Source organism: Bufo gargarizans, chromosome 4 (genome assembly GCF_014858855.1).
Source record: "Bufo gargarizans isolate SCDJY-AF-19 chromosome 4, ASM1485885v1, whole genome shotgun sequence".
Taxonomy (NCBI): domain Eukaryota; kingdom Metazoa; phylum Chordata; class Amphibia; order Anura; family Bufonidae; genus Bufo; species Bufo gargarizans.
In genome coordinates this window covers 267857773-267871970 of record NC_058083.1, presented here as the reverse complement: position 1 = coordinate 267871970, position 14198 = coordinate 267857773, and the positions used below count along the sequence as shown (strand labels likewise).

General features: G+C 45.3%; 1 protein-coding gene across 1 annotated transcript in view; it reads left to right on the top strand.

Moving 5' to 3' along the window:
* Window positions 1-6218: 6218 nt before the first annotated feature.
* Window positions 6219-14198, top strand: part of SNAP91 (synaptosome associated protein 91) — a 162860-nt gene continuing 154880 nt past the window's right edge. Inside the window, exon 1 of the mRNA XM_044289042.1 lies at window positions 6219-6274. The gene's annotated coding sequence lies outside the window, so the exon portion shown is untranslated. The remainder of the gene's footprint in view (window positions 6275-14198) is intronic.

Below are 14198 nucleotides of genomic sequence, written 5' to 3'. Positions count from 1 at the left end.
GAGCCTGACAGGGGGGTGATCAATGACAGGGCGGTGATTAATGACAGGGGGGTGATCAGGGAGTTTATATGGGGTGATCAGGGGTTTATAAGGGGTTAATAAGTGACCGGGGGGGGGGGGGGGGTGTAGTGTAGTGTAGTGTGGTGTTTGGTGGGACTGTACTGATCTACCTGAGTCCTCTGGTGGTCGATCCTAACAAAAGGGACCACCAGAGGACCAGGTAGGAGGTATATTAGACGCTGTTATGAAAACAGCGTCTAATATACCTGTTAGGGGTTAAAAAATTCGGATCTCCAGCCTGCCAGCGAGCGATCGCCGCTGGCAGGCTGGAGATCCACTCGCTTACCTTCTGTTCCTGTGAGCGCGCGCGCCTGTGCGCGCGCGTTCACAGGAAATCTCGCGTCTCGCGAGAAGACGCGTATATGCGTCCAGGAGGAGTAAAGCAACCACCTCCCGGACGCATATACGCGTACGGCGGTCGGGAGGTGGTTAAGGACCCTGCCATATTTCATCTTAAGGACCAGGCCATTTTTTTAAAATCTGACATGTGTCACTTTATGTGGTGATAACTTTTAAACGCTTTTTCTCGTCACATATTCTACTTTATGACAGTGGTAAAATTGAGTCAAAAAATGTATTTTTATTTATAAAAAAAATACTAAATTTACCAAAAATTTGGATAAATTAGCAAATTTCCAGATTTCAATTTCTCTGCTTTTATAATAGAGTAATACGTCCAAAAATAGTTACTACTTTACATTCCCCATATGTCCACTTCATGTTTGGATAATTTTGCGAATGCCATTTTATTTTTTGCAGACGTTAGTTTAGAAGCAAATCTTGAAATTTTTCAGAAAATTTCCAAAACCCACCTTTTAAGGACCAGTTCAGGTCTGAAGTCACTTTGTGAGGCTTACATAATATAAACTACCCAAAAATGACCCCATTTTGAAACACCCCTTACAGGCCCTTTAGCCGGCAGCTTATGATTAAAGAAGTAAGGAGAGATCGGCAACTACGCGATCAAGTGGAGGAGGTGAGTTCATTTTATTTATTTTTTTTAACCCTCAATTGACCTTCTACTAAGCATTCTGTATTAAAGAGTGCTATTATTTTCCCTTATAACCATGTTATTAGGTAAAATAATACAGTGAACAGACTGTCATCTTAGCAAACATGCGTGAAAATCGCACCACATCCACACTTGCTTGCGGATGCTTGCGATTTTCACGCAGCCCCATTCACTCCTATGGGGCCTGCGTTGTGTGGAAAACGCACAATATAGAACATGCTGCAATTTTCACGCAACGCACAAGTGATGCGTGAAAATCACCACTCATGTGCACAGCCCCATAGAAATGAATGGGTCCGGATTCAGTGCGGGTTCAATGCGTTCACCTCACGCATTGCACCCACGCGGAAAACTCGCCCGTGTGAAAGGGGCCTAAGGGTTGCCCTGCCTTCACTGACAGCAGGCAACCCGATCTGCAGCTGCAGTTTCTGAATGGACATTCAGGAACGTTCATTCAGAAATAGAGAACCACCTCCTGGGCGTTTATAGTCTATGGGTGGACGGGAGGTGGTTAAGTTCCCAGTCCGCCCTTGTTTGGAAGTCATAGGGGGATCTCCTGCCCGCTTTCCCCCTACATGCCACAATAGAGAGCTGCACTGTAAGTGAGTGGTTCCCCCTCTGGCAGATCTGGCATATCAATGTATTATATGGATGGTCATTTATTGAAATAGCTGCCGGTTAACAGGGGTGTAACTATAATTCATAGGACCCCATAGCAAAATTAACATGGGCCCCCCACCACCTGGTGTAAGAAAATTAAGACAGCAACATAAGTAGCCATAATTAAAGGTAAGTATAATTGTATAATAGCACAGTATATCAGAAAACCCACATTATAGCAAAAAAAAAACTGCATATTCTTATTCCCCACAAAAAGGTAAATTATGGCTATAGTTACGCCTATGCTGGCGGAGAAATGTAAACCTAGATTATGCTTTCCCTAGAAAGGGGTCTACTATGCTAATCCATACTTTTTTAAATGGTATATTGATGCGTGCCAGACAGAAGGAGGCATTAAAAACCTTTGCATTGGGCCCAGCAATGCGTTAGAATGGTAATGCATGGATGTCACTGGGCAATGCTGTCATGTAGTAATATGCCATGCGTACCTCAGAGGTGGAGGGGTAGTACATACACACGGGGGCTAACTAGAGTTCTATGGGCCCCAGGGCAAAGGGTTAGGTTTGAATTGGGGCCCCCCAGCGAGCCGACGCCCCCCCCCCCCCCCCCCGTATGAAGCCATACATAAAAAAATATATAATACTCTAGTCACTTTTATTTATTTTTTATGTATGGCACACACTGGCTTCATATGAGGGATGGGGTGGAGATGAATGATGATCAGTGGTGCCGTGCGGCAGTGTGTCTGAATTCAGAAGGATGGGGGGGGGGCGCGCTGGCCATATGAGGGCAGCCAGGGGCAGCAAATAACGAGGGGGCTAAATGAAAATGAGATACTCTGTGGACAAAAAACTTAAAATATATAGGAGTAGGGGGCAAAATGAAATATAATGAGACTCTTACTATATTTCATTTTGCCCCCGCCCACTCCCTCTATACATTTAATTTTTGGCCCACAGAGTATTTTATTTTCATTTGCCCCCGGGCCCCTCATTATTTGCTGCCCCTGGCTGCCCTGTTATGGCTGGCGCGGGGGCTTCTAATTTCAGACACACTGCCTCACGGCACCACTGTTCATCATTCATGTCCCCCCTGCGTATGAAGCCGGACGCCGGTGTGTACCATTTTCTACATAAAAACCCCCCAAAAAACGACCTACTCTTGTTTGTTCCGCTCTCCTCACTTGAGGGCTGAGGCGGCCGGCAGGTTCGTCATTCCTGGCTGCTGTGATCTCGTGAGACCCGCCGCTGAGGTCACAGGTCTCACTCTGACAAGTAAGCGTAGCGCAGCCACACAAAATATTGGGAGGGCCCGCCGCACTTAATAAAAAAACACTTGTGGGGCCCGCTTTACTCCATCTCTCCTGGGGGGCCCTGTGATCCCCACTGAATTAGGGGCCCGGTCGCAATTGCGACCGCTGCGACCTCTATAGCTACGCCACTGCATACACAGGACTGCCTGTGTGCACTGCTGGGAACGAGAGAGGAAAGTATCTTTATTGGTGTCACCCGAACCCAAATAATGTGTTCCCGCTGAGACCAACACTAGGTTCACGCTAGCATTAGGAGACCCGGCATCTGGTTCCGCTGAAATCCAGCATTTTGGTCGGTTCACCACCAGGTCTCATTATAGTCAATGGGGATCCAGTGGTTACCGGCATTATCCAGCTATGCCAGATATGGTGCTGTTCCTCTACCGGATTTTGAACGTTGGAGTGAACTTACCCATAGGCCAGTGTACACCATGGTCAGTGATTTCCATCAGTGATTGTTAGCCAAAACCAGGAATGGAGCTTCCACAGAAACTATGTCCAGTTCTTTTCATTATACCAGATACACACGTATTCAGTCCAGGAAACATGCAGGTTGTGGGAGTATTTCCTGGACTGAATACTGCTCTTTTTTTTTTTCTGTGGGAAAACTTGCCGCACACGGACGACATCCACGTGCGGTCTGTTTTATAACTCTTCTGGAACATGGCTGAGTTTCCTATAGAATGTCTGAAGGAGGCTCTTAGGCTAAGTTCACATGTGGTGGATTTCCCGTGGTTTTATGATGAACGCTCCTCAGTCATTTACAGTACAGTAGAAGTGACTGGAGGTTTCAAAACCACATTCTCATGTAGAAGAAAACGGCCTGCATGAAAATAAGGATATGCTGTGGAAATCGGTGAATCTTCTCCAAGAATTTGCAGTAGGGTGAAATCTGTGGTGAATTAATGGTCAAATCTACTACAAATTTTGTTTCGAAATTTGCAGCCAAATCTGTAGTGGAAACAATACTCCACGTATGCATGCCTCCCAACTGCCCTGGATCCAGCAGGACAGTACTGTGGTCCTGGAAGGCTGCAGCAGGTCCTAATCTCAGCAGTATCTGTGCCCTGAGGACCACCACCATTCATCAGCCTGTGCTCTCCCCAGCAGGCAGAGGCCATGCGGTAACATCACCAGCCTGCTTAGCTCAGAAGAAGGGGCACACGCTGGCCGGGGGGTGGTCAGTGGGGGAACAGGACTAGGTGAGTATTACTTTATAATTTTATTAACACTACAGGGGCATGTGAGAGGACACTAAGGGGAAACGCTATAGTGAGAGGGCACTAAGGCACAATTCCTACTGTGAGGGGGCACTATAATAGGGGCATAAGTGTGGGGGCACAAAGGGGGCATTGTTACTGAGGGGGGCCTAACACGTATATGGGTATAACTACTGTGTGGGGGCAGAAAGGGGGCATTGTTACTGAGGGGGCCTAACACTTATGTGGGTACAACTACTGTGTAGGGGCACTGAGAGGGCATTGTTACTGAGGGGGCCTAACATGTATGTGGGTACAACTACTGTGTGGGGGCACAAAGGGGGCATTGTTACTGAGGGGGCCTAACACGTATGTGGGTACAACTACTATGTAGGGGCACTAAGGGGGCATTGTTACTGAGGGGGCCTAACACTTATGTGGGTACAACTACTGTGTAGGGGCACTAAGAGGGCATTGTTACTGAGGGGGCCTAACATGTATGTGGGTACAACTACTGTGTGGGGGCACAAAGGGGGCATTGTTACTGAGGGGGCCTAACACGTATGTGGGTACAACTACTGTGTAGCGGCACTAAGGGGGCATTATTACTGAGGGGACCTAACATGTATGTGGGTACAACTACTGTGTGGGGGCATTCTACTATGTTGGGGCACAAAGGGGGCATTCTTACTGTGAGGAAGGAGGCGTAACTACTTTGACATTCTTACTTTTGGAGGAGTGCTAAGGGGGCATTATTACTATGAGGGTGTACTAGAGGGGTACAACTACTGTGAGGGGGCACAAAAGAGTCATAAAGACTGTGGAGACACATAGAGGGCACTTTCAAAGTGTGTGGGGCACAAAGGGGTGCTGTTACTGAGGAGGCTATGCAGGATTGGGCAGACTAGAATTTGGGTGGGTTAGGGGCGTGGCCAGGGTTGCCAACCAGGATTTTTCTTTTCGGGGCAACTTATCCCAAAATCACGGACAGCCAACATTTCTTACGGACAAATTGGAAAACCATAATGAGTAATCCATGTCTATAGCTCAATATACTGATAAGAACTCATTACCAGCATTTACTGTGAGCTGTAGAATGATGAGAATTACCACCAAAATAATTGTCAAGTACCATGAACCTAAAAAAAAATATCTATTTTTTTTTCACTGACACAGGAAAAAAAGTCACCTATTTCTACGGACTGACGGTGGCTTAACATAAAATACTTTTCACAATGCCCTGTGCACACCTTGTCCTTCTGAACCTAACCCTGACCAGCGGAGTTTTCTTCTATAACTTACAGGCTCTGAGGAGAGGTAGGTCTAATAAAACATTAAAGGCCTACCTACCTACCCTTACTAATGTAAATGCTGGTATTTACATTACTGGTTGCTCAAGGGTTAATCTAGTCATCCTGCATCACCTGATTAGAAGAAACCATTGAGCAGAGCAGGGAGACAGTGACGAGCATAAGCCGCTCAGGACTCTGCAGAGCTGCATTAGAGCAGCTTCACATTAGCTAAGCAGGCTGTACCAGTCTGCACTGGGGGTTGTCAGGAGAAACGGGGCTGACTGAATGTTGGATGGAGGCAGGGTGCACCCCTCATGGCGCATGTGGGAGACTCGGGAGCACCCACTACCATTTAATACTGGGGGTGACATGTTAGAGCACTATACTGGTAATACAGAGCAGCAGCTGCGGAAGGAACCACTTGTATAGCGCAGGGGTGGTGCTGTAGGGTGAGCGCAGCTATTTATAGAGTGGGAGCTATCCTCCGTATGAGAAAGCTTCCCTCCACTAGTGAGGACATGTCTGCGGCGCTGTACCTGCCGCCCTATATAAAGTGGCATTATAGACTATACATATAAAGTGCAACGTATTGTAACAGGAGGAGGCTGAGCGCGCATCCCTCCAGCATGGCTTAGCTGTGATGACAGGACAAGACAGGAGGGGGCGATCACACCTCCCTGCTGCATGTGGGGGAGGGAACAGCCTTTCCTTCTTCCAGCATCGCTGACATCGCGGCGGAGGACGTAGAGAAGAGGAAGAGCATTCCCCGCATTCACAGGTCTGAGCACCCATCCTCCTGCCGGGGCTCCCACCACACGTACTGCGATAGTAGAGCGGGGATGGGCCCTCGGTTCTGCAGTGATACTCACTAGTGTATTGTTATCCGTGTAAGCAGGGACCCTCAGGCTGACAGCCATATGTCCTGTGATATACAGCGTTATCATCCCTGTGGGGAGGGGGAGGTGTATTCAGTAATATACACCATTATCATCCATACAGGGGGGATATAGCAGTATATCCAGTAATATACACCATTATCATCCATACAGGGGGGATATATCAGTATATCCAGTAATATACACCATTATCATCTATACAGGGGGATATAGCAGTATCTCCAGTAATATACACCATTATCATCCATACAGGGGGGATATATCAGTATATCCAGTAATATACACCATTATCATCCATACAGGGAGTATATCAGTATATCCAGTAATATACACCATTATTATCCATACAGGGGGGATATTGCAGTATATCCTGTAATATACACCATTATCATGGATACGGGGGGGGGGGGGGGGGGATATATCAGTATATCCAGTAATATACAGCATTATCATCCATACAGGGGGGTATATCAGTATATCCAGTAATATACAGCATTATTATCCATACAAGGGGGATATATCAGTATATCCAGTAATATACACCATTATCATCCATACAGGGGGATATATCAGTATGTCCAGTAATATACAGCATTATCATCCATACAGGGGGGATATATCAGTATATCCAGTAATATAAAGCATTATCATCCATACAGGTGGGATATATCAGTATATCCAGTAATATACACCATTATCATCCATACAGGGGGATATAGCAGTATATCCAGTAATATACACCATTATCATCCATATATATATATATATATATATATATATATCAGTATATCCAGTAACATACACCATTATCATCCATACAGGAAGTATATCAGTATCTCCAGTAATATACACCATTATCATCCATACAGGGGATATATCAGTATATCCAGTAATACACACCATTATCATCCATACAGGGGGATATATCGGTATATCCAGTAATATACACCGTTATGATCCATACAGGGTGATATAGCAGTATATCCAGTAATATACACCATTATCATCCATACAGGGGGATATAGCAGTATATCCAGTAATATACACCATTTATCATCCATACAGGGGGATATATCAGTATATCCAGTAATATACATCAGTACCATCCATACAGGGAGTATATCCGTATTTCCAGTAATATAAACAATTATCATCCATACGGGGGGATATATGAGTATATCTAGTAATATATACCATTATCATCCATATAGGGGGATATAGCAGTATATCCAGTAATATACACCATTTAATATCCATACAGGGGGCTATATCAGTATATCCAGTAATGTACATCATTTATCATCCATACAGGGGGATATATCAGTATATCCAGTAATATACACATTATCATCCTTACAGGGGGATATATCAGTATATCCAGTAATATACACCATTATCATCCATACAGGGGGATATAGCAGTATATCCAGTAATATACACCATTATCATCCATACAGGGGGATATAGCAGTATATCCAGTAATATACACCATTATCATCCATACAGGAGGGATATAGCAGTATATCCAGTAATATACACCATTATCATCCATACAGGGAGTATATCAGTATATCCAGTAATATACACCATTATCATCCATACAGGATGATATAGCAGTATATCCAGTAATATACACCATTATCATCCATACAGGGGGATATAGCAGTATATCCAGTAATATACACCATTATCATCCATACAGGAGGGATATAGCAGTATATCTAGTGTTAAAGGAAAATATAATTTTTTTATATTTTGGTTAATATTAATAATTTATAAATAGGCGTGAGTCGTCTATTGATAACTTTGCCTATTTATACTATAAAATACTAAACTAATTTCTTGTTGCACTTACTTTGAACTGAACTAAGTGCGAATTACTACTACGGAGGCGACTACTACAATAAATGACGAAACGCTGTACTATGAACAAATAACCTATTTATTACACAATAACAGGTCTACAGTCTAATTATTACTATGACTATATATATTTATATCAATGGACATATAAATATATATACTTATAGTCGGACACAGTAATATATTAAGAACACTACAATACACCTAACTACACTAAGCACAATACAATATCTTACACAATTCCACCCCAAACTCTACCTAAAAATACACACACACACACGTTAATAACAGCAGCTCCTACCCACCTGGCTACACACTGTCCCTACGGGTATATGTCACTGCAAGGGTTAATCAAAATGCAGAGGTTAAGGGGCAGGAATTGCAGGGGTAAATGGTAGGGGAATATTGGTGGCAGTGGGAATGCAGGGGTTAATGGTATTGTGGCAAGGGTAAATGATATATTGGTGGCAGTGGGTATATTATTGTGAGGGTTAATGCAGGGGTTCTAGGAGGTAGGGAAGGGTTAATGCTCGGTGGTATAGGGAAAGGTTTAAGGGTTACTCAGCCATTATGCTAATTTTCCAGGGGTTGCTCGTCTCGTCCTGGGGATTATTCTTCTCCTACCCTTCCTTCTAGGGCTCCTGAGCGCAGCGCCGCTGGGTTATTTAAACCCCGCAGCGCTTGCTCACGCGCTGCAGGGTTATTTAAACCCCGCAGCGCTTGCTCACGCGCTGCAGGCGTGTGCGCACGCCTGCGCGCACGCCTGCAGCCAAGTATACGTCTGCTAGCGGGGTGATATGACATCACCGCACCAGCCCGCGTGTCCCGGCACGCACTTCCAGGCGGGGGATGCTTTGATCCTCCCGCCTGTGAAGTGATCGCATAACTCTGGCGCTGTAATTACAGCGCCAGAGATATGTGACACACAGGGTCAGAGGAACGCTTTGTTCCCCTGTCCCGGAGCTGCTGGAGATGTTTAACAAAAGGCAGAGGATCTCTTTTGACTCTGTCTTTTGCTGCGCCCACAAAAAGACATAATTGTCCAGTTATCTGGGCGGCATCTCCCTCCTGCTGGCATGCGCCTGCAGGAGGATTCCTCAGCTTGGGGGGGGGGGGGGGGGCACCCGAGATTGGGGGGTATTATTGGCCCACATTTAGATATAAGTATATAGATGTATGTAGATAATTGGGGCATATCTATATACATATATAATACACAACTGGGCCCACAGTTACAAGTATACAGGGGGCATATAAGAGTGTGTATATATACATACAGTTGCAAGAAAAAGTATGTGAACCCTTTGGAATGATATGGATTTCTGCACAAATTGGTCATAAAATGTGATCTGATCTTCATCTAAGTCACAGCAATAGACAATCACAATCTGCTTAGACTAATAACACAAATAATTAAATGTTACCATGTTTTTATTGAACACACCATGTAAACATTCACAGTGCAGGTGGAAAAAGTATGTGAACCCTTGGATTTAATAACTGGTTGAACCTCCTTTGGCAGCAATAACTTCAACCAAACGTTTCCTGTAGTTGCAGATCAGAAGTGCACAAGGGTCAGTAGTAATTCTTGACCATTCCTCTTTACAGAACTGTTTCAGTTCAGCAATATTCTTGGGATGTCTGGTGTGAATCGCTTTCTTGAGGTCTAGCCACAGCATCTCAATCGGGTTGAGGTCAGGACTCTGACTGGGCCACTCCAGAAGGCGTATTTTCTTCTGTTTAAGCCATTCTGTTGTTGATTTACTTCTATACTTTGGGTCGCTGTCCTGTTGCAACACCCATCTTCTGTTGAGCTTCAGCTGGTGGACAGATCGCCTTAAGTTCTCCTGCAAAATGTCTTGATAAACTTGGGAATTCATTTTTCCTTTGATGATAGCAATCCGTCCAGGTCCTGACGCAGCAAAGCAGCCCCAAACCATGATGCCCCCACCACCATACTTCACAGTTGGGATGAGGTTTGATGTTGGTGTGCTGTGCCTCTTTTTCTCCACACATGGTGTGTGTTTCTTCCAAACAACTCAACTTTGGTTTCATCTGTCCACAGAATATTTTGCCAGTACTGCTGCGGAACATCCAGGTGCTCTTGTGCAAACTGTAAACGTGCAGCAATGTTTTTTTTGGACAGCAGTGGCTTCCTCTGTGGTATCCTCCCATGAAATCCATTCTTATTTAGTGTTTTACGTATCGTAGATTCGCTAACAGGGATAGTAGCATATGCCAGAGACTTTTGTAAATCTTTAGCTGACACTCTAGGATTCTTCTTCACCTCATTGAGCAGTCTGCGCTGTGCTCTTGCAGTCATCTTTACAGGACGGTCACTCCTAGGGAGAGTAGCAGCAGTGCTGAACCTTCTCCATTTATAGACAATTTGTCTTTATCGTGGACTGATGAACAGCAAGGCTTTTGGAGATACTTTTATAACCCTTTCCAGCTTTATGCAAGTCAACAATTCTTAATCGTAGGTCTTCTGAGAACTCTTTTGTGCAAGGCATCATTCACATCAAGCAATGTTTCTTGTGAAAAGCAAACCCAGAACTGGTGTGTATTTTTTATAGGGCAGGGCAGCTGTAACCAACACCTCCAATCTCATCTCATTGATTGGACTCCAATTAACTCTTGGAGATATCATTAGTCTAGGGGTTCACATACTTTTTCCACCTGCACTGTGAATGTTTACACGGTGTGTTCAATAAAAACATGGTGACATTTAATTATTTGTGTGTTATTAGTTTAAGCAGGCTGTGATTATCTATTGTTGTGACTTAGATGAAGATCAGATCACATTTTATGACCAATTTGTGCAGAAATCCATATAATTCCAAAGGGTTCACATACTTTTTCTTGCAACTGTATCTGTACTCCTGGCAGAACTAGCTATTTTGGTTTTCCAGTTTACATCAGGAAGATTGAAGTCACCCATAATTATAACTTCCCCCTTCAATGTCATTTTAGCTATTTCCTCAACTAGTAGATCATCTAATTCTTTGACTTGGCTAGGTGGTCTATATATCACACCTACGCGAGTTACCTTATGATTATAAAGCTGCAGGGTAACCCAAATCTCGCCCGTGTGAAAGGGGTCTTATTCATACTTTAGGCAAGTGACAAAACAAGCAGTCATAATCGAGCAAAAAGATCACCTTGCTGTGTTGGTGGTATTTCACACCATGCGGCAATTCTTCCTCAAAGAGTCCTTGATGATAGCAGCACCAACCTGTTTTCACGCCAAACAGGTAGCAAGCCTTCATCCAGACACAAGGCTCCCAGATCCCAACACAGAGACATGGCTTCTGAGCCCAGCTGCCTATTTAAGGACAGCCAGGTGCTGCCAAAACCCGGACCTGCACTTAAAGAGGACCTTTCACCTGGAAAAACATTGTGAACTAAGTAACATGACATATACAGCGGCGCCCAGGGATCTCACTGCACTTACTATTATCCCTGGGTGCCGCTCTGTTCGGCCGCGATGTCCTCCGGTATCTTCGCTCACTGGGTTATAGTAGGCGGAGACTTAGGGGAATTGGTTATAGTAGGCAGAGTCTGCCCTTGTTCTGCTGGGCGTCTCCTCCTCCCAGGCTGTAGCGCTGGCCAATCGCAGTGCAGATCTCACAGCCTGGGAGGTTTTTTTCTCTCAGGCTGTGAGCTCTGCGCTGTGATTGGCCAGCACTACAGCCTGGGAGAAGGAGCCGCCCAGCAGAACAAGGGCAGTCTCCGCCTACTATAACCAAGTGAGCGAAGATACCGGAGGGCACAGCGGCCGAACGGAGCGGTTCCCAGGGATAATAGTACGTGCAGTGAGATCCCTGGGCGCCGCTGTATATGTCATGATACTTAGTTCACAATGTTAAAATCCAGTCCGGTATTTGACCTCACCTGGTTGTAAATCAGCCCAGAAGCACATGCTGGGAGGAAAATACCTGTTTTCCAAGACCAAACCTCTCACCGTGTCACATACCCCCCTCCCCTTTGTTCATCCCTGAGGGGGTGAACACACACCAGACAGTGTACCCGAGACAGGGCATCCGCATTTCCCTGTATCCGGCCTTCCCTGTTTTCCAACGAAAACTTAAGGTTTTGTAGGGAGTGAAACCATTGGGTGACCCGGGCATTTCTGTCCTTGGCCTGGCTTATCCACTTGAGAGGGAAGTGATCAGTCACCAGGGGGAATTTTCTCCCCAAAAAATAATAGCGGAGAGATTCTAGTGCCCACTTCATAGCCAGGCACTCTCTCTCCACTATACTATACCGGGTCTCGGCTGGGGTGAGTTTACGGCTGAGGAAGACAACGGGATGCTCCTCCCCGTTGACTTCCTGAAACAGTACAGAACCAAGGCCTACTTCGGAGGCATCGGTCTATACTATAAACTCCTTTTTGAAGTCTGGCGTCACCAAAACTGGGGACCCGCACAGGGCTGACTTCAAAGCAGAGAAAGCCTCTTCTGCCCAATCATCCCAGCGAAACATCATTGACTTGTGTCCCTTCAAGAGCCCTGTCAAGGGCGTGGTGTCACGGTCCCTCAGGTGACTGATGTCAGGAAATTAAAGAGATTGGCTGTGAGTGTGGAGGAATCTAACAGCCTCTTTGATTTCTCTTGATTCAGTGTTGATAAGGTTAATGACCACTTCCCTTTTCTCAACTGTTGCTCAGTGGTCATCACTTCTACCCTTTATAGTCTGACCCCACCCTTCTGACTATGCGGCAGATGGATTAATTTGGGTTTGGCTGAGCTGGTTTGAGTTTGTCTCTGGTGTTCCTGCTCGTCCGTCTCTACAGAAGTTAAGTGTCACGTTTGTTTATGTTTGTTATATTCCTTGTTGTTTGTATCTGGGCCTAAGACAGAGACTTCCATTCATCCATCTGGGGAGGAATGGGTTGTCTCTGTTCCTAACCTTTTCAAGGGCCTAATAGGGATATAAAGGCCTAGGTATCCTGCATATGAATTTTCCTACCTTCAGGGTCCATTCATATTGATAGATAGTTTGGGCCCGGATTAGGGTTGTCTAGGAGGTGACCTGTTTCTTTCCTAATTTCCAGGCCCAGTTACTGTTCCCCTTCCCTCCTGTGTTCAGTGTGGAGTTCCCCCCCACACTGATCGTGACATGTGGCTAGAGTAGCAAAGTGGGGAACAAACCTTATATAATAGCCCACCTGTCACGCCCTGCCCTGTGGGTGTTCTGAGGAGATCTGTCAGAATTGCTGCACGTAACTCGATCTGACAGTTTTCTTGTGGGTTTGAACAGAATCCCACCTCCTCCCAGGTGTTGTTCTTTAGGTAATTGGTTAGGAGGTAATTTATTCCTCCCTCTCCCTATAGCCTTTGCGGGTTATAGTTCTGCCTTGTGTGAGCTCTGAAAGTTTAGTGGATCGTCTGCTCCAACACATCTCTAGATAAGTCCTTTTACTTTTTTCCTTCTGTGTCTGTTTGACTAGGCCTCTAGGGAGACGCTAGCTCCTTTAGTTTTGGAAGGAGCTAGGTGTCTCTTTCCCTCTTCCCTACAGCTGAGGGTTTGGTTCAGTGTGTACTTGGGTACGTGCGCATGTGCATATCTACCATCGAGATATGCACATGGGCATAGCAGCTTAGGGAAAGTGTATTATGTATTGCTAGGAGGTGACCCCTTGGTTCCCTAGTATTTGAGGCCTAGTCAGTTGTTTTGTTTGCTTTGCCGTGTTCTGTTTCCTTCCCTTATCTTACCTTCCGTTTACACCACCATTCCTAGGACTTACTTTATTTGCATAGTGGTGACAGGTCGGGGCCAATTCCGAATCGCCTCTATTTTGTTCAGTTAGGATTTGATGACTCCGCGCCCAAAGACATACCCCAGGTACTTAGTCTCTTCTAACCCTATCGCAAATGTTTTTAGGTTAGTGGTTAGGCCAGCTTTCCGAAGAGAGTCCACTACCGCCTGGACTTTAGGTAG